We start from the raw sequence: 19,798 nt of genomic DNA, 5'->3' as shown, positions 1-19,798 counted from the left end.
CCGTTCATAAAAAATGACGTCACTTCGCGCAAAAGCACGGCGGGAATTTCAAAACGGAGCATGCGCAGTATGTCCGGCACGGGAGCACGCCTAATTGAAATGGTACATGCCACATTTGAATTAGGCGGGCTTGCGCCGGATGCCTTTACGTTACACCGCCGTAAGTTTACAGGCAAGTGCTTTGTGAATCAAGCACTTACGCTGAAAACTTGCAGCGGTGTAACATAAAACAGTATACGTTACGCCACGACGCAGGTACCTGAATCTGGCCCACAGTTTTTAAAAGTTAAAGACAATAGCCTGAGATCCAGGCATAATCAAAATATAATTAAAAAAATTAAGAAATACATTCCTAAGTATCATCTTATTTATGAAATCCTATATCAATGTTGTGGAATCTATATATATAAAACTCAACGTGTGTGTGTATGTATGTTCCAGCATCACGTCCAAACGGCTAAAGATATTAACATGAAACTTGGCACACATGTTACTTATATGTCAGCAACAAACATAGGATAGGTGGTTTAACCCTTACCCACCCCCATTTGCCATGGTCGGGGTTTTTCTTTAAAGTCCCATTCAACTCTATGGGAAATACATGTTACTTCATAACTTCCAAACGGCTGTACATATTTCGATAACACTTGGTCGCATGTTACTTATATGTCCACTTAAACTATAGGATAGTTAATTTATCCCTTAACTACCCCCATTTGTGAGGGTCGGGGTTTTTGTTTAAAGTCCCATGCAAATCAATGGGAAATGTATGTTCCCACATAACTTCTGTACGCCTGGAGATATTTCAATAATACCTGCTACACATATTACTTATATGCCAAATAAAAATATATGACAGTTAAATTAACCCTTACCTACACCCTTATATAAAAGATGGGTATATTTATATTACTATGATTTTCCTCCCCAAAAGGTTAAGATAGGAAGACCGGGCAACGCCGGGTATTCAGCTAGTAGGATATAAAATAGAAGTTGTAGTAAAAGGGTAGAAACATGTGATATTGCAGGGTACCTTTGTGTGTCATTTTGAGCACCCTGGTTTCCTGGTCAGACAGCAAAAAAGCCAGGCAATGACTCATATCAAAAAGATACGAACAATGGATTGCAAGCTGCACAGAGACTGATGTACGTGTGTTCTTCATAAACACAAAAGCTGTCGCTTTTTAAATGACAATTGTGCAGTCATGCTATACTGTACCCAAACAACATTTTTATCATTTTGTTCCCACAGATATAACTTTCTTTTTGTGGTATTTAATCACCTCTGGGGTTTTTATTTTAAAATGTTATAAAATGTTGGAAATAATTAAGTTTTCTCCTTCACTGATGGGCACTGATGAGGCTGCACTGATGGACACGAATAAGGTGGCACTAGTGGGCACCAATGAGGTGGCACTGATGATGGGCAGGGTTGTCTTTAAGGCAGGGCAAAAGGGCAAGCTGCCCTGGGCCCTGTCATTGTTGTGGGGCCCAGAGCAGCTACCTCATATTTGCCAACTATCCCAGGTTTAAATTCCCTTGTCCCTTGAAGTTGTAGTCCTGTGCCATGTCCCGATATCTCAGTGTGAGATGCTGCTACTGATGCTGCCATTGATATGAAAATAGCAACAAAATTCATATGTAAATAGCCACGAGCCAGCAGCATTCATATGTACAGTAAATAGAGGCAGCATTCATATGTATATCATGCCCCCCTGAGGTCATATCTACCATCACCTATACTGAATGCTGCCCACTAGGGAGATAAATAAGGCATGCTTCAAAGTCCTGCCTGCAACTGTGGTCATTCAGCCTACCATCAGCCTTTTCTGCAAAGTTAAGCAAATTGGTGGGGGGGGGGGGGGGTGCAGATGTAGTCAGAGAATAAAATATAGTTTGAGTGCACAGGTGAGCAAGGAGGGGATGTATAGCGGTAAGGAGGGTGGGTGCAAAGATGAGCAGAGGAGGCAGGTGGAGTTAAAGGGGTGGAAGTTTGAGGTGCAGAGGTTAGCAGGGCTTTCAGGTTGCAAACATGTACTGACAAGGTGGATAAAGATGTAGGTCACATGTAGGGCAGCCCAATTATTTCAATGGGCTGCTTTATGTGCTAGAAAGTTCCTAACGCTTTTTTAAAATCACACGGTTGCATAGCACATGTCAGCAGATGTGTGAGGATGTCATTAACAATTAATGGCACTGCTGTGTATTTGCTAAAGGGCAGCACATTTCTGTGGTGTCATCAAATTGATTTTGCATGCGTTCCCGACATACACAAATGTGAACGCAGGCTAAATGTCTCAGTTACATTGGTGGACAGTGTAAATCTCCTCATTACATTGGGGCTTGGTGTAGAATCCTTTCATTCACACTAGTGATCAGTGTGAAGGTCCCCCTTACATCAGTGGTCAGTGTAAATCCCTCCTTACATTGATGGTTACTGTGAATGCTCCTATTACATTAGTGGTCAGTGTAAATCCCCTTTACATTGGTGGTCATTGTAAATCTTCTCATTGCATTGGGGCTTGGTGTGCAATCCTTTTATTCACACCAGTGTGAAGGTCCCCCTCCTTACATGGTTATTACTGTGAATGCTTCTATTTCATTAGTGGTCAGTGTAAACTCCTATTACATTGGTGGCCAGAGTTGAACTCCTCTTTATATTGATAGTCGGTAAAAAAAGTCAGCATTATCATTGATCACACTCTCCCCTTCCCCCCAGCACTGCCACTGATCCCAGGAGTTCTAAGATCCCTAGGAGTTTTCTGTCTATTGATGGGTCCCCTCACCACCCCAGTCCATGGGGTGCAGGCAATATTAAAGATGGCCCTGATGATGGGCACTGATATGCGGCACTCATAGGCAGCACAGATAGGCACTCATAAGTGGCACTGACGGGCACTCATATGCGACACTGATGGGCACTGATGGACGGCACTGATGGACACTGACAGATGCCACTGATGGGCATCACTGATATGGAGGCACTGGGAGGCATTGCTGATGGGCACTGATTGGTATCATATGTGGGCTCTTATTGGCATATGTGGGCACTGATTGGCATCCCTGGTGGCCATAGGTGGCATACCTGGTGGTCACCAGTGGTGGGCATCCCTGGTGGTCCTCGTGGGCATCCTCAGGGGGCTGCACTGATAATCAATTCAATTAGTGCAGACCCCCCTTTAGGAGAGCCGCCGATCTGCTCTTCTGTACTCGCATCTGTCAGATGCGAGTGAGGAAAATTGTGATCAGCTGTGATTGGACACAGCTGATCATGAGGTGAAGAGCCTCCGTCAGAGGCTATTTACCAAGATCAGTGTTGCGGTGTGTCAGGCCCCGTACACACGACCGAGTTTCTCGGCAGAATTCAGCCAGAAACTCGGTCGGAGCTGGATTCTGCCGAGAAACTCGGTCGTGTGCACACTTTTCAGCGAGGAACCCGTCGAGGAACTCGTCGGGCCGAAAAGAGAACATGTTCTCTTTTTCCTCGTTGTTCAATGAGGAAAGTCGGCCCGCCGAGCTCCTCGGCGGCTTCCACACTGAACTCGCCGAGGAACTCGATGTGTTTGGCGCGTCAAGTTCCTCGGACGTGTGTACGGGGCCTCAGACTTACACACAACACTACCGATCGCTATGCTGCGTGCTCCCGTAAGCGCGCACTGGCTTGGTATCATGATCACGTCATATGATTTCCGGTCAGGATAACACAACCACTTTGCACACATCATATTGCTATATGGCGAGCAGGACATGGTTAACTACTTGCCAACCAGCCGCCATTGTTTTACAGCGGCAGGTCGGCTCCCCTGCACAAGATCAGTCATTTCCCCTAGTGAGGCCACCCCCCCTACAGTTAGAACACACCCAGGGAACATACTTAACCCCTTCCCCGCCCCCTAGTGTTAACCCCTTCACTGCCAGTGGCATTTTTATAGTAATCCAATGCATTTTTATAGCACTGATCGCTATAAAAATGCAAATGGTCTCAAAAATGTGTCAAAAGTGTCCGAAGTGTCCGCCATAATGTTGCAGTACCGAAAAAAAATCGCTAATCGCCGCCATTACTAGTAAAAAAAATATATTAATAAAAATGCCATAAAAATACCCCCTATTTTGTAAACACTATAACTTTTGCGCAAACCAATCAATTAACGCTTATTGTGATATATTTTTTACGGAAAATATGTAGAAGAATACGTATCGGCCTAAACTGAGGAAAAAATATGTTTTTTTATATATTTTTGGGGGATATTTATTATAGCAAAAATTAAAAAATATAATTTTTTTTTTAAATTGTCGCTCTATTTTTGTTTATAGCGCAAAAACTAAAAACCGCAGAGGTGATCAAATACCACAAAAAAAAGCTCTATTTGTAGGTAAAAAAGGACGCCAATTTTGTTTGGGAGCCACGTCGCGCGACTGCGCAATTGTCAGTTAAAGCGAAGCAGTGCCGAATCACAAAAAGTGTTCTGGTCTTTGACCAGCAATAAGGTCCGAGGGTTAAGTGGTTAATAAAGTGTTATTCAATTTTTTACATTCAGTTTGGGTCATTTTACACCATGAATCGCACATGTAAAAGCTACGCATTATGAAAAAGTTTGGAAGACGGGAAGAACCACAGGGTCAGAATGTAGCCGTTCTGACTGCTGGGGACACTAACACCAGTAGCATTAGACTGATGGGAATGGGGAATGAGAACCAGCAGTTAAGATGGCAGTTCAACCACTTCTGGTACAGCGGAACGTCTGTTTCCGGCCACGCGACATATTGATAGGACACATTAAATCTGAGGGGGGTATAAATTGGAGGATGGACATCAATACAGCAGCTTCCTGATAATGCATACAGAAATGCAAAACACGTAGATGCTGCTGGGAGGAAACTTTTCATCACTTCCTGCCAAATGAAAGTGATGCCTTGAACACACACCATTTAAAGAAAACATAGGGGCAGACACGTTGACATTCCCCACTCCACATACACGGCTGGATTAGCTGGGTGCTGGCTCAGAGGCACTACAGCATGTGAGTTTAATAGTATTTTTTTACTTTTTAAATAAAAAAATAGTTACATGCTACACCATGATGGCTATCTATGTGTTTTATGAGAATCTATAGACATTGGTGTAGCATGGGATGTCAGCACCCAGGGCAGGGCAAGAGATTTGCGCCCCTAACCCGCGGACTTTTAGCACTCTCTGCTAGTCCCTTCTGCTAGTACAGTAGTACTGATCAACCTGATTCCTACACCGACCTACCTGACCACTGTATTAACCTACCGGATTCCTAAACTGACCTGCCTGATTCATACACTCACCACTAAACTGACCTATCTGATTTCTATACTAACCACTACACTGACTTACCTGATTCCTATACTGACCACAACACTGACCCACCTGATTCCTACACTGTCCACTACACACATTATTATTGCTTACTGATTAGTTGCTAGACGATACTGCACATAATTACTGCCTACCCATTGTTTGCTAGAGGTTACTGCACATCATTACTACAAACTGATTGGTTGCTAGAGGTTACTGCAAGATATAATTGTTTACTGATTGCTTGCTAGAGATTACAGCAGATCATTACTATTCACTGATTGGTCGCTGAAGGTTACTGCATATTATCAATGCTCCCTAATTGGTTGCTAGACATTGAAGCACATTATTACGGCTCATTGATTGGTTGCTAGAGGTTACAGCACATCATTACAACCCACTGATTTGTTGCTTAAGGTTACAGCACATCATCTCACTGCCTGCACACCACAGACTGCAGAAGTGACGGGACCCACCAATAGACAGAAAAGAAGAAATAGAACGAATTATTAGCAAAGAGGGTTGAGGGGTGCACAGTGTATGGAGTGCAAGGCTGAGGGATGCGCTTTGTACGGAATGCAGGGTTCAGAGGTGCACTGTGTGTGGCTTGCAGGGATGAGGGAGTGCACTGTGTGTGGCTTGCAGGGTTGAGGGGATGCACTGTGTGTGGCTTGCAGGGATGAGGGGGTGCACTGTGTACATCTCCCCCCTCAAAATCAAAGCTCTCTTTCCCACAGATTCCAGTTCAGAGCTCTGCCCCAGCCCCCCTCCGGCTGCCATCATCCGTACAGAGCTTTCCTCTGTAGAGGCATACTTACAATGTCTGTGCAGCTATCGGTAAGGAGGGGCTTCTGTCTGTGTGGATGATGCCTCATCCTCTTCCTCCTGGCCCTGGTTTCCTCCAGTTCTAGGTGGTCAGTGCAGGGTCAGAGTGACGGGAAGGCATAGCAGCACACTGACAGGCACATGCAGGACTCAGAAGAAGCGGCGGTGGTCGGAAGTCCGGGCTGTGGGGTGGGCTAAGTGGATGGACAGCATGTTGCACGTGGACCTTGTGTGTGGGGAGTGGCGTGTAATGGAGAGGATGCCTCTTGAGTCGCCTGCCCTCCTCCTTCCCCCCAGTCTCCGCGTGGTCACAATCCCTGGGATCATTATGGGTGGTCTTCAGTGTTCATTTACTTACTGCTGTGTCGCCTTGAGGCGATTCAGTTCGCAAATGTAGCGCAATACAAGTTTTTCACTCACTCACTCACTCACCACTGGAGCCTAAGCCAGGACTGCACCGCAACTTCTTCCTCATAGCGAAGTGGAAGAGCTCACAGTCTCCTAGACTGCACAGGAGAAGAGCTGCAGGTAACCTGCCACCTGCCGCTGCGCCCCTCTAAATTTTGCACCCGGGGCGACCGCTCCCCCTAGCCCCCCCACACTATGCCACTGTCTATAGAGCAATAGATATTAATACATTGCTTGGAAAGGCTGCTGACGGATCCATTGAAACAAAGTGGTTATCCTAAATTAATGAACCAAAGGTGCATACTCTTTTATATCTGGTGAGTGGCCATTTCACTAGGTGGTGGTACAGTCACTATAACGTGGTAGTAGAAGCACTTTATCACAGACAAGGGACGTCATCATTGTAAGAAGTTGATCACTCACTGAGGACATCCATTGTATTTTTGTTGCATTTGAACTTTATTTTGAATTATGGACTAAAAGGACTGAGTTGCACACAGCAGCAATCACACTTTTACTTATTTCATATTTGATATGTATTTGGCACATGCACTTTGATTAGTGACATTAATTTGTTGCATAGTGGTTTTCACAAGTACATTGTTTACATAGTTTGAGTTGGCATTTTTTCATAGAAGTATGTTATTGTATTTACTTTTGGGTACACATATGTATTAAACTGTTGTCACGTAGAGAAATATCTACAGGGATCCCCCACTGAAATAGAGTATAGTATATATATATATATATATATATATATATATATATATATATATATATATATATATATATATATATATATTTGTATAAGTAAAATAGGAGTGGTGTGAGATCTTTTCATTCAGGAGTTAGCGCAATCCACACACCAATCAAAAGCTGCGCATTACAGTGCTATTCACATGTGATTCGGGCGCATTACAATTTCAGCCCATTTGACTTTACAAAAACACAGAGGCTCTGTGTTTTTGTAAAGTCTGCGACAGAGCAACCGGGTCTCATGGTACATCTGTACTATGTGATCCAGTGTAAGTAAATGCACTGCATTTGCAACCTGCATTTGGGGTATTGACAGCAATTGCAGTCTTTGAACTTGATACAGCAAATGCACACAGAATGCCGGCTTCCTGTACAGCAATCTAGTGTGAACTGGCCCTTTAGGAAATGAGTAAGAGGTGAAGAAAAACCCATTACCAACATAAGAGGGTAGGTTTTAACAATTTCCACAAGGACACACTCCAGAATACCAACACTTCTGTTTTAGTGTTCCAGGGACCACAGCGTTGTGAGGGTGTAGGGTGGTAATTCACCTTTTAATTTTTGCCAAAAAGGTGAGCTATCTCTTCAAATGAAATAAATAAAAATGTGTTTTACAGTTCAGTGCATTAGACATGCAAGAACCAGTGGCTGTGCGTCGATAGTGGGTGCAGGAGCGCCGACCCCTCTCTCTCCTGCACCGCCACTGAAGTCAACAATACATAGATTCGTGCATTGCATGAATCTATGTATTGTCGCCGGAGCCGCTGCCAACCACTATTCAGATGGCCGGCCACCTGGTGAGCATCGGCCATCTGAATAACAGCAGTTGGTTGGCTTTGGAAGTCTCTATCAGAGCCAGCCTGTTGGCTCTAATCGGCTTCCAAATAGTTAACCAGGTGACGCACAGGGTGTGCGTTCCCTGGTTAACACTGACACGCATCTCAGCCAATCAGGTTCACTGGGTCTAGTTACTGGTAACCTGATTGGCTGAACCGACATCGAGGGCGGGAGAAGACATCGAGGGACAGTGGAAGGAGGATGGCGGGCGGGGGGGCAATCTGGTGGTTTTTGAGGGGGCAATCTGGCGGCAATTGATGGCCACAATGGTGACAATTGATGGCATGGCACAGTGGTGACAATTGATGGCATGGCACAGTGGCGACAATTGATGGGCACAGTGGCGACAATTGATGGCACAGTGACTGCGTTTGATGGCATGGCACAGTGGCTGCGTTTGATGGCATGGCACAGTGGCAACAATTGATGGACACAGTGGAGACAATTGATGGGCAGAGTGGCTGCGTTCGATGGCATGGCACAGTGGCAACAATTGATGGCACAGTGGCGACAATTGATGGCACAGTGGCGACAATTGATGGCACAGTGGCGACAATTGATGGCAGTGGCGACAATTGATGGCACAGTGGCTGCGTTTAATGGCATGGCACAGTGGCTGCGTTTGATGGCATGGCACAGCAGCGACAATTAATGGCACAGTGACGACAATTGATGGCACAGTGGTGACAATTGATGGCATGGCACAGTGGCAACAATTGATGGCACAGTGGCGACAATTGATGGCACGGCACAGTGGCGACAATTGATGGCATGGCACAGTGGTGACAATTGATGGCATGGCACAATGGCGACAATTGATGGCACAGTGGCGACAATTGATGGGCACAGTGGCGAAAATTGATGGGCACAGTGGCGACAATTGATGGGCACAGTGGCTGCATTTGATGGCACAGTGGCGACAATTGATGTGCACAGTGGCTGCGTTTGATGGTCACAGTGGCTGAAATTGATGGGTACAGTGGCGGCAATTGATGGGCACAGTAGCTGTGTTTGATGGGCACAGTGAGGCTGCAATTGTTTTTTTTTTTTCAATTTGTTTGCGCCCCCCCCCAAAAAAAATTGAGCACCAGCCGCCACTGGCAAGAACATGACTTATTGCAAAGAGGGGCAGATAGCTCCTCTGTTCTCTTCACAACACATTGTACACCCTTTGTAATTTCAGAATGCTTGATTAAGGGAGGGGCAAAAATAAGCCTCGCTCCTAAAATAACCATCCTGTGCTTTTAGATCTTGGTCTTTTCTGCATCTCTGCTCCCCAGGAAAATACGTTTTTGAGGAGAATTTAAGCTACACACTTTCATATAAACTCCTGAATGGGGTTTGTTAGACATTTACTAGGACAGAATTATACAAAAGGATACCAGTACTAATATATATCAATATTACAAATAAAACTTGTATCAAAGTAGCATTTTAATAGTCATGTTCATTCTCAATTTGTCTAAAAAAAGTAATTTAAAATAAAGTAAATGCTTCATCATTTGTCAAAAACCTCACCTAGAGTTAATTATGAGAAATAAAAATTTCTCCACCTAGTTACCATATAATTTCTAGTGACAGAATGTATTAGTCAATAGTCATAAAAATAAATAAAAATAAAACAGAAACATGCTGAAAAACTCAGAAGTTCCTACGCTCCAAATTATAGAGAGTTTTTCCAAAATTAAGAAACAAGGATGTGAAGTGGATTTATAATGTTAATAAAGTTTTTTTTTTTTTTTTTTTTTTAATGTCAGTTTAGTGAATGAGTAAGGGGAGCAGATAAAATATCACCAACATACGAGGTTAGATGGTAACCCATGTAAATGTTCCAACAGTGGTGCACTCCACAATACAAACCCTGACTATTTTCAGACTGATGTTGTCAAAAGGACCCCAATATTTTTGAATCACACACACAATGCTTAAGGCCATAGAAGCAAAGTTTAATAGAACAGGAGGGCTTCTGTCTGTAATCCTAATGTGTCCAGCTGCTTTCATATGGCTCACAATGACATTAAAACATGAAAATGGTAAAAAAAAAAAAAAAAAGAAAGAAAACAACTGCATATCACCAAATCCAATCTGAAGCCCTGTACACACGGCCGGGATTCTCGTCTGAAAAAAAAAAAACATTGTTTTTCCTGACGAGATTCCTGGCAAGATTTTCTTGCCGGCCGAGTGTACACACGCACGATTCAAAAGAACCGCCGTTTTTTTGAATGGCACGAACATGGTGACATCATGGACTACGACGAGCATGCGCTCGTCATATTCGATGCCGTCGCCGCCATCTTGCTTCACCCTACCTGTGCCTTGGAAGATACCGCGCATGCGTCAAAGTCATTTTGAGCATGTGCAGGTTTCCATGGAGGCAGGTAAGTATACACACGCTCGGGTTTCTCGGCAGGAAGAGAGCAGGTTCTCTATTTTTCTCGTTGAGATTCTGGGCAGTTTTCCCGACGAGAAACCTCAAAGCCTTGTACACACGCACGCTTTACTCGGCAAGAAAGCTCTGCCAGCAGTTTTCTTGCTGTTTCTGGCCAAGAAAACCGAGCGTACGAGGCTTCATTTCCAGACCTTAACAGGGGGCGTAGTGCTGGTGAAGCTGATTTTTTATTATTTATTCCTCCGTATTAATACATTTTAAATCATTTACAAACTTAATGCTGACCAAGAGTTAATTAAGTATATTGGAAAACTACAGACTTACCTACAGAATATAATTATTTGCACAGTTAGGTATAAATACCATAATATATGGTTAGATTTTCTTGACTACAGTACAGTTTATGCAAAAAAACTCTCAAATAAAATCTAGAAAAAAATATTATGAATAAAGATTGTAAACTCCTGTAGTAAAACTGAACCTCCCATGTACAGTATATTACAATATTTATCTTGATTACGAGTTTCTCTGCGTTTATAAGAATAGGTATATTTACTATGAGTCACAGTTACCACTGTTAAGCTCTTTAGTTTTACCTTTTTATAAATTTTCTGATAGATATGTGGACTGCATTGTCTAATTTATAAGTGTATTGTCCTTCCTAAAAATATGAAACATATCCCTCCTAATGTCCCTGTACAGCTGGTAGTCAGTATGATACCTTCAGTGTGACCCCCTACAATTACTTATCTACAAGGCCAGGTCAAAGTATTACAGAGCACAGACATATCAAGTTAACTTTTTGTGTAAAAATGTAAAAACGCTTGTTATATGCAGGAAAAATAATTCGATTTCTCAGTAGATCAGATATTATTATCACATATATTCTTAACCAGAGTACCAAAAAGTATAACATTTGTCCTACCTGTATCTTCTGTGTGTATTTTCTTTGAGGAGTCTTAGGAGCGTCTGGTCACCTTCTCTTAAAACTGCATGTGAATAGCATCACACGAAGGTTACATGTTCTAATAATGCACCTGTTAACCACACCTTTCCTGCATTGTGCTGTGACACTGGAGGAACATTTCAAAACACTTACTGTTACTTCACACAAGTATATTGTAGTCTCGCAATAGGATGAAAAAGTATAATTTTGCAAGCCTATACAGTACTTCTCTTTTTCAGTGTGACATGTGGAATCTCAGAATTACATATTTTTAGAACACTGGGCAGTGCCGAAAACATCATATTTGAGTCACGAGACAAATTTGGTACTTTACAGATTTTCATGTGTCTTTGCTTTATATAGGTTTATGTGTTAATCATCTTTTACAAAAAGGTAGTTAAAAAAGGTACATAATTAATAATTATTTAAATAGGCATATTTGATATGTCAAGCTAAACTCCATCAAACAGCTTAAGTATATATATATATACAGCAAAGTGTATTACTCTTAGAAGGATTTGTAACATTATGCTGCCAGTTTTGCGATCTAAGCACAGCCAAACCTGCAACCTCCAATACAGTTGCCCAAGCAGCTTAATCAAGAACACACCCCCTTTCTGATGAATGGACAATGAAGGATCAGCAAGCAGACTGATGATTTTAACTATTATATAGGATTAATATAGCGCTAACAATTTGCCCAGCGCTTTACAATGTTAGGGCTAACAATACAGTAAAGCCTGGTACACACCACAGCTAGCAGCTCCAGTCAGAGCTGCTGTACTAACCATGCAAAGGTTAGTCCAGCAATCTCCCCAGCTGAGCTGTTCTGACCAGGGGAGGGCCAGCATGCATGTCCGATAGACTGACATACACACTGTTTTTTTTTTAACTGGCAAATGTCTCCCGACATTGTACCCATTTGTATAGTGCTTCACAATACAATACAATTCAATACAGGAGGAATCAGGGCCCTGCTTGTAAGAGCTTCAATCTAAAGGAAGGGTCAAGTGATACAAAAGGTAATAACTGTGGGGGTTAAGCTGATGAAAATGAAAGTACAGTTGTTAGGTGGAGACAGGATAGGCTTCTCTGAAGAGAAAAGTTTGCAGTGATTGCCTAAACATGTAGGGGATAGTCGAACAGATTGCGGTAGGGAATTCCAAAGATTGGGAGAGGCTCGGAAGAAGTCCTGCAGGTGACCCTGAGAGGTGGTGACAAGGGAACTAGAGCAGGAGGACTTGGGAGGAACAAATAATTATTTGGTTGGTACTTTGGAGCTAGGTTGGTGATGTAACTGGGGCCAAGTTGTGGATGGCTTTGTTTTCAGGCTTACCATTATTTTGCCTTAGTAATTTCATCTGATGGAAATCCTGAAAACATTGTTGGGGTAATTGGGGACTTGAGTTGAGAAACATTGGTCTACACCAGTGGTTCTCAACCCTGTCCTCAAGTAAAACTTTATTTAAAACTTTATTTTGCATTGATACATGTCCCCGGGGCAGGACCCAGGTCCCCAAACACTTTTTATGACAATAACTTGAATATTAACCTTTAAGATGAACACTTTTGATTTTTCATGTTCCTGTCCCATAGGCTTTTAGGGGTATTCCCGTGTCCGATTTTTTTTTTTTCCTGTTCGTATGTTCTGGTGCGAACCGGACCGGGGGGTTTTCGGATCATCCCTAGCCCCAATGCCACAAAAAAGCCCAATGAGGCATGTCAAGGTGTTGTTGGGCAGATATTGTAACCAGACTTTTTTTGTGGAACTTGTGCAGTAAAGGTTTCTTTCTGGCACCTTGACCATGCAGCTCTTTTTGTTCAAGTATCATCATATTGTATGCTAAAAAATATCAGAAGTGATCAAAAGACAACTCTGATCCAAGCGCACAATGGTATATATTTCAAAAAAAAAAAAAAAAAGGTAAATAGCAGCTATTATGTAAAAAATAAAGTACAGAAACCCCATATGCGTGTAGCGCTACCCCTGAAGGAGCCGCTGATTGATTTGGGATCGGCGTATTAAGTTACCTCTATGTGATGTCTAGGGGTGAAGGTAGTGAGTAGAGCAGTAATTGAATGTCCAGTCTGCAGATGAAGTTTTCTGAATGCTTTATTTCTTGGTCCAACACGACCAACACATCAACTTAAAGTAGACAGGAAAGGTTGATGAAATAAAGGAACTCTGCAGTATCAGGCTTTGGATAGAGAACAGCAATCCTGCTATTCTGTAGTTGTATCAATGCGTCACCACTCTAGCCAGAGTGGGTGAAGTGACTCCGGACAGACCTCTGCCACAGGCCTGGCAGCCGGAGTGTCACTTTAGGTTGCTGGGAGGAACAAGTCTCTGCCACAGACTTAGCTCTGATAAAATGTTGAGACCTCTGCCACAGGCCTAGTGGTAGCTTTAAGTTGAACAGCAGAGCGAATCCTCCCAGTAAAGTACGTTAGGGTCACCGGTTGCCAGTGCAAGTGTACCTGCCAATGTTCCGGTCACCAGATCCCCGATGGTTCGTTCAAGCCCTTTTGGATAACCTGCCTCCGGGTTCTCCTCAAGCCGATCCCCCACCGAACGGCATACAGCCTGGGATCTCCTCAGTAGAAGTGGGGACCCAGTAAGTCACTGGGGCCCCTTTGTGGTATCAGTCGCTCCAGGCCAGGAGGGCCCAGAATCCGGAACTCCATGTAGCGTGCGACCCCAGGCCAGGTGGGCCATAGTGGTGGGGCCCGCGATGTGCGCACACCCTGAAGGTGGGTGCCGCACCTGGAACCAGGAACCCGCGAAGAACACGGAACAACAGCCTCCGCCACAGAAATACCCCTCCCCAGCAGGCACAGCGAGGCCCAACTCCTCTCATTGGCCGCTGGGAGGAAGTGGCTCTGCCTGGATCCCTCTGGCGCCATCTACCATCCAGAGATGGGACCGTATCTCTGGACGCACAGACTGACCCACAGGACAATCCAGGATTTGGCGACAGCCAAATTTACCAAAATCAAGAATGAGAGAAACATAACTCTCTCATTCCCCACTAAATTTAACATAGCGTCCTTTCTGAAAGGAAACGGTATCAATTTCTTCATTCTCCAGGAACTGGCTGCATGCTCTTGCCACATGAGGCCAGGCCTTGTTGTGTACCAGGAGGAACCCAGGACCCACTGCACCAGCGTAGGGTCTGACAATGGGTCCAAGGATTACCTAATGGCAGTCAGGGTGTCATTGTGTTGCCTGTAGAGGTCTGTGCATCCCTCCATGGATATGCCTCCCCAGACCATCACTGACCCACCACCAAACCGGCCATGCTGAACAATGTTACAGGCAGCATAAAGTTCTCTGTAGCTTCTCCAGACCCTTTCACGTCTGTCACATATGCTCAGGGTGAACCTGCTTTCATTTGTGAAAAGCATGGGGCACCAGTGGAGGACCTGCCAATTCTGGTGTTCAATGGAAAATGCCAATCAAGCTCCACAGTGTCCGGCAGTGAGCACAGAGTACACTAGAGGACGTCGGGCCCTCAGGCTCATCCTGTTCCTCCTTGCACAAAGGAGCAGATACCGGTCCTGCTAATGGGTTAAGGACCTTCTACGGCTCTGTCCAGCTCTCCTAGAGTAACTGCCTTTCTCCGGGAATCTCTTCCATGCTCTTAAGACTGTGCTGGGAGACACGGCAAACCTTCTGGCAATAACACATATTGATGTGGCATCCTGGAGGAGTTGGACTGCCTGTGCAAACTTTATAGGATCCAAATATCGCCTTGTACTAACAGTAGTGACACTGACCCTAGCTAAATGCAAAACTACTGAAAAACAGTCAGAAAAGATGAGTAGGGAAAAAAAATGTCAGACACCTCCACCTAAAAAAACATTCCTGTTATGGAGGTCGTCTCATCGTTGCCCATCTAGTGCACCTGTTGTTAATTTCAATTAACAGCAAAGCAGCTGAAACAACCCCCTCTGTATATACCCCTCCCCCTCTGCTATTTAACTGACCAGACCAATATCCCAGGAGTTCTGATTCAAAAGTGTTCCTTTAATTTTTTTGAGCAGTGTATATCCCTTTAAATCACATCAAAATAATTTAACACAAATAAAATAATACCAATCAGTGGTATGAGTGCTCAAAGACAAATGTGATAGTGAACATCAAAATACAAGTTAGTATTGTTAATAGTCCATACATTTCGTAAACTATAAGTTCTACCAGTATTGTAAATAGTCCATGTATTAAATGAGCTACAAGTGCTGGCAATTCATGATGCAGGTCCAGTGCTCCACCACCACAAATAAAGTACACCTGCTTACCAGAAAACAAATGATCCCAAAATTTGAGAGGTCAACAGCGCCTGAGTGCAGGACAAATCCTGTCAATAACAGGTTTTCTTTAGGATGAGAACCTCCAAATCCTCTGCTTTCAAGCCCAGTAATGGTGGTCCCGAATAATACATGTCCCACAGCAGTAATAGATTCATACTCCTAATGATCCCCCAAAAATTCCAATGATCTTGAATAGGTATAAGCCCGATGTTCGTGTCCACCCATCAATACACGCCACCACGATTAAATCCGCCTCCGTGGGAGACGCCTGCCCAATGATGCAAGACCCGCTGTGACAGCCCTAAAGGGGTTGTACAATTTTTCCCCCCTAAATAGCTTCCTTTACCTTAGTGCAGTCCTCCTTCACTTACCTCATCCTTCGATTTTGCTTTTAAATGTCCTTATTTCTTCTGAGAAATCCTCACTTCCTGTTCTTCTGTCTGTAACTCAGTAATGTGAGGCTTTCTCCCTGGTGTGGAGTGTCGTGCTCGCCCCTCCCTTGGACTATAGGAGAGTCAGGACGCTCTCTATGTTGCAGATAGAGAAAGGAGCTGTGTGTTAGTGGGCAGGGCCACCAGTGACGTGCGTGTGACCCCGCCCCTCTGATGCAACAGGGGTTTGCGGCGGTTTCCCTGTGGCGTCATGGGTGACCCTGCCCCACTCTGACGCCATGGGAAACCCCATCCCTAATTTTGAAGAAGAATAGAAAAAAAACTATAGTGTATTACCACTTTAATATGTGCTTTATTAACTAAAGGATTTACTCAGAAGGGATTCTTAGGATTACAGCATATAATACCAGCATGCCACCAAACCGAGCATGTGTGCACGATAACGTAGCCAAAAAACCATACACTTTTCTTCAGCGTAGACATCCTAAGGGAGCAGGGTTTGGCAGCAGACATATGTACTCCATAATATAGTTTATTATGCGGAAGAGGCAGCAGAAAAAAATCCTGACTACCTCAGGACAAAACTGCAAGGCCATACCAACATAAAAGAGCACTATGGCCAACAAAAAATGTGAACATGAGCATATTACTACATATGGAAATAATTAAAACTCTTAAGCCCTGTACACACTATCGGATATCTGATGGAATCTAATCCGATGGATTTTTTCGTCGGATATCCGATGAACCTGACTTTCATCAGTCTTGCCTACACACCATCGGTCAAAAATCTGACCATGTCCAACGCGGTGACGTAAAACACTACGACGTACTGAGAAAATTAAGTTCAATGCTTCCGAGCATGCGTCGACTTGATTCTGAGAATGCTTGGATTTTTGACCAATGGACACACAGACCATCGCTTTTTTCTAATAGTTTTTTTATCCATAGGAACATTTTAAAACATGTTCTATTTTTTTTCACCGATGGAAAACAAACCGATGGGGCCCACACACGATCGGTTTGTCCGATGAAAATGGTCCATCGGTCTGTTTTCATCAGACAAACCGATCGTGTGTATAGGGCTTCAATCAAAAGATCTTTTATGAAATTCTTAGTACCCATAGCAAAAAAGGGGTATCTAGTGGTCAGATTACAAACTTCCATGAAATATAGCATACATTAGAATGCAAAGGGATTCCTTTCACCTCTGATATGGTCACATAAATCATTTCTCTTACCATATATTTCATACCTTAGCAACATATATATTTGATCATCAAGCAATATGAAATAATATGCATGAGATAACGCAAACTAAAATCAATTGTAGGTGATTAAAATAGTTAAAAATTATACAAACCACTAAAAGAGTTAAAATATATATATATAATAAAAATACCTGCACCCTTCTATTTAAGAATAGTTGGAGAGAGCAACTAAAAATAAAAAATAACAATGGGGGTCAACTAATAAAATAATTAGGAAATCAATCAATGTAAAGTGGTGATAATTATTTGCAATTGAACACAATAACTTTTAGTGTGGGAATAAATATGATTTGCATAAATTGGTCGTGGCGATGGGTGGTCAATTTTCACCTATCCTTGAAACTTATTTATGGCCTATTAGGAGTGTGAGGCCATTTTTGAATGTCCTATACCTGAGATCCTATTATGGAAAAGATACATTGATGATGCCCACCTTTTACGACAAGGCAGTGTTGAGTCTTTACACTGCTTTAAGACACATTTGAATATTAACAGTTGGGGTATCAGATTTTCCTATGAGTGGCGTAAATTGAAAGTTAACTTTCTGAATTTGACCTTCTACAGGAAAGGGGACCAACTGTGGATTGGAACTTATTTCAAGCGAACAGATTGAAATGGGTATATCATATGGCAAAGTTGCCTCCATCTGCCATGACTGTGAGCTTTATTCCAAAAGAGCAATTCCTACATATTAAACACAATTGTTCCTAAGCAGAGGATTATAATAAGCAAGAAGAAATTCTCAAACATTGTTTCCAAGCTAAGGGATATGATGTAGACCAGTTGCAAATTGATATAAACTTAGTTGCTGATTTAAACAGGGAATCCCTTCATGAACAATGTAAGAAAAAGTTAGACCCCAATGACTTCATGTGGTCTTGTATCACCACTTATTCTGACCAGTATTACATTGTAAAAAACATTTGAGAAAGCAATAGGCTACATTAAAAAATTACACTTGGTAAAAGGCCCCCACATTCTGGATGATCCTAAGGTCATCTTTAAGAAAACTCCTTTTTTAGGGACAAGATTTTTCCAAATCTTATGAACAATCTGATGCCGCGTACACATGATCATTTTTCAGCATGAAAAAAAACGTTGTTTTTCGAAAACGTCATTTAACCACTTCCGGACCGCCGCATGTACATATACGTCGGCAGAATGGCACAGACAGGCACATTGGCGTACCTGTACGTCCCTGCCTAGACGTAGGTCGGGGGTCCGATCGGGACCCCCCCCGGTACATGCGGCTGTTCCCGTGGCTGTCCGAGTGATCCGGGACGAGGGCGCAGCTATTCATTTCTAGCCGCCCCCTCGCGATCGCTCCCCGGAGCTGAAGAACGGGGAGAGCCGTATGTAAACACGGCTTCCCCGTGCTTCACTGTGGCGGTTGCATCGATCGAGTGATCCCTTTTATAGGGAGACTCGATTGATGACGTCAGACCTACAGCCACACCCGCCTACAGTTGTAAACACACACTAGGTGAACCTCAACTCCTACAGCGCCCCCTTGTGGTTAACTCCCAAACTGCAACTGTCATTTTCACAATAAACAATGCAATTTAAATGCATTTTTTGCTGTGAAAATGACAATGGTCCCAAAAATGTGTCAAAATTGTCCGAAGTGTCCGCCATTATGTCGAAGTCACGAAAAAAATCGCTGATCGCCGCCATTAGTAGTAAAAAAATAAAAATAAAACTATCCCCTATTTTGTAAACGCTATAAATGTTGCGCAAACCAATCGATAAACGCTTATTGCGTTTTTTTTTACCAAAAATAGGTAGAAGAATACGTATCGGCCTAAACTGAGGAAAAAAATGTTTTATATATGTTTTTGAGGGATATTTATTATAGCAAAAAGTTTTTTTTCAAAATTGTCGCTCTATTTTTGTTTATAGCGCAAAAAATAAAAACCGCAGAGGTGATCAAATACCACCAAAAAAAAGCTCTATTTGTGGGGAAAAAAGGACGCCAATTTTGTTTGGAAAACAACGTTGCACGATCGCGCAATTGTCTGTTAAAGCGACGCAGTGCCGAATTGTAAAAACCCCTTGGGTCATTTAGCGGCATATTGGTCCGGTCCTTAAGTGGTTAAAATGATCGTGTGTGGGCTTCACATCAGTTTTTCAGGTTCGAAAAAATTTGAACGTGCTGCATTTTTTAACATCGTTTTAAACTATGTCGTTTTTCGGGTTGTAAAAAATGATCGAGTGTGGGCTAAAACGACGAAAAAAACCTGCGCATGCTCAGAAGCAAGTTATGAGACGGGAGCGCTCGTTCTGGTAAAACTACCGTTCATAAAGGAGTAAGCACATTCATCACGCTGTAACAGACAAAAA

General features: G+C 43.0%; 1 protein-coding gene across 1 annotated transcript in view; it reads right to left on the bottom strand.

Moving 5' to 3' along the window:
• LOC120945562 (beta-1,3-galactosyltransferase 2-like) overlaps nucleotides 1-11,681 on the bottom strand; it is an 83,472-nt gene extending 71,791 nt beyond the window's left edge. Inside the window, exon 1 of the mRNA XM_040359819.1 lies at nucleotides 11,464-11,681. The gene's annotated coding sequence lies outside the window, so the exon portion shown is untranslated. The remainder of the gene's footprint in view (nucleotides 1-11,463) is intronic.
• Between the last annotated feature and the right edge of the window lie 8,117 nt (nucleotides 11,682-19,798).

Source organism: Rana temporaria, chromosome 7, assembly GCF_905171775.1.
Source record: "Rana temporaria chromosome 7, aRanTem1.1, whole genome shotgun sequence".
NCBI classification, from domain to species: domain Eukaryota; kingdom Metazoa; phylum Chordata; class Amphibia; order Anura; family Ranidae; genus Rana; species Rana temporaria.
Note: the sequence above shows the minus strand (reverse complement) of the source record. Positions and strands in the feature narration are given on the sequence as shown.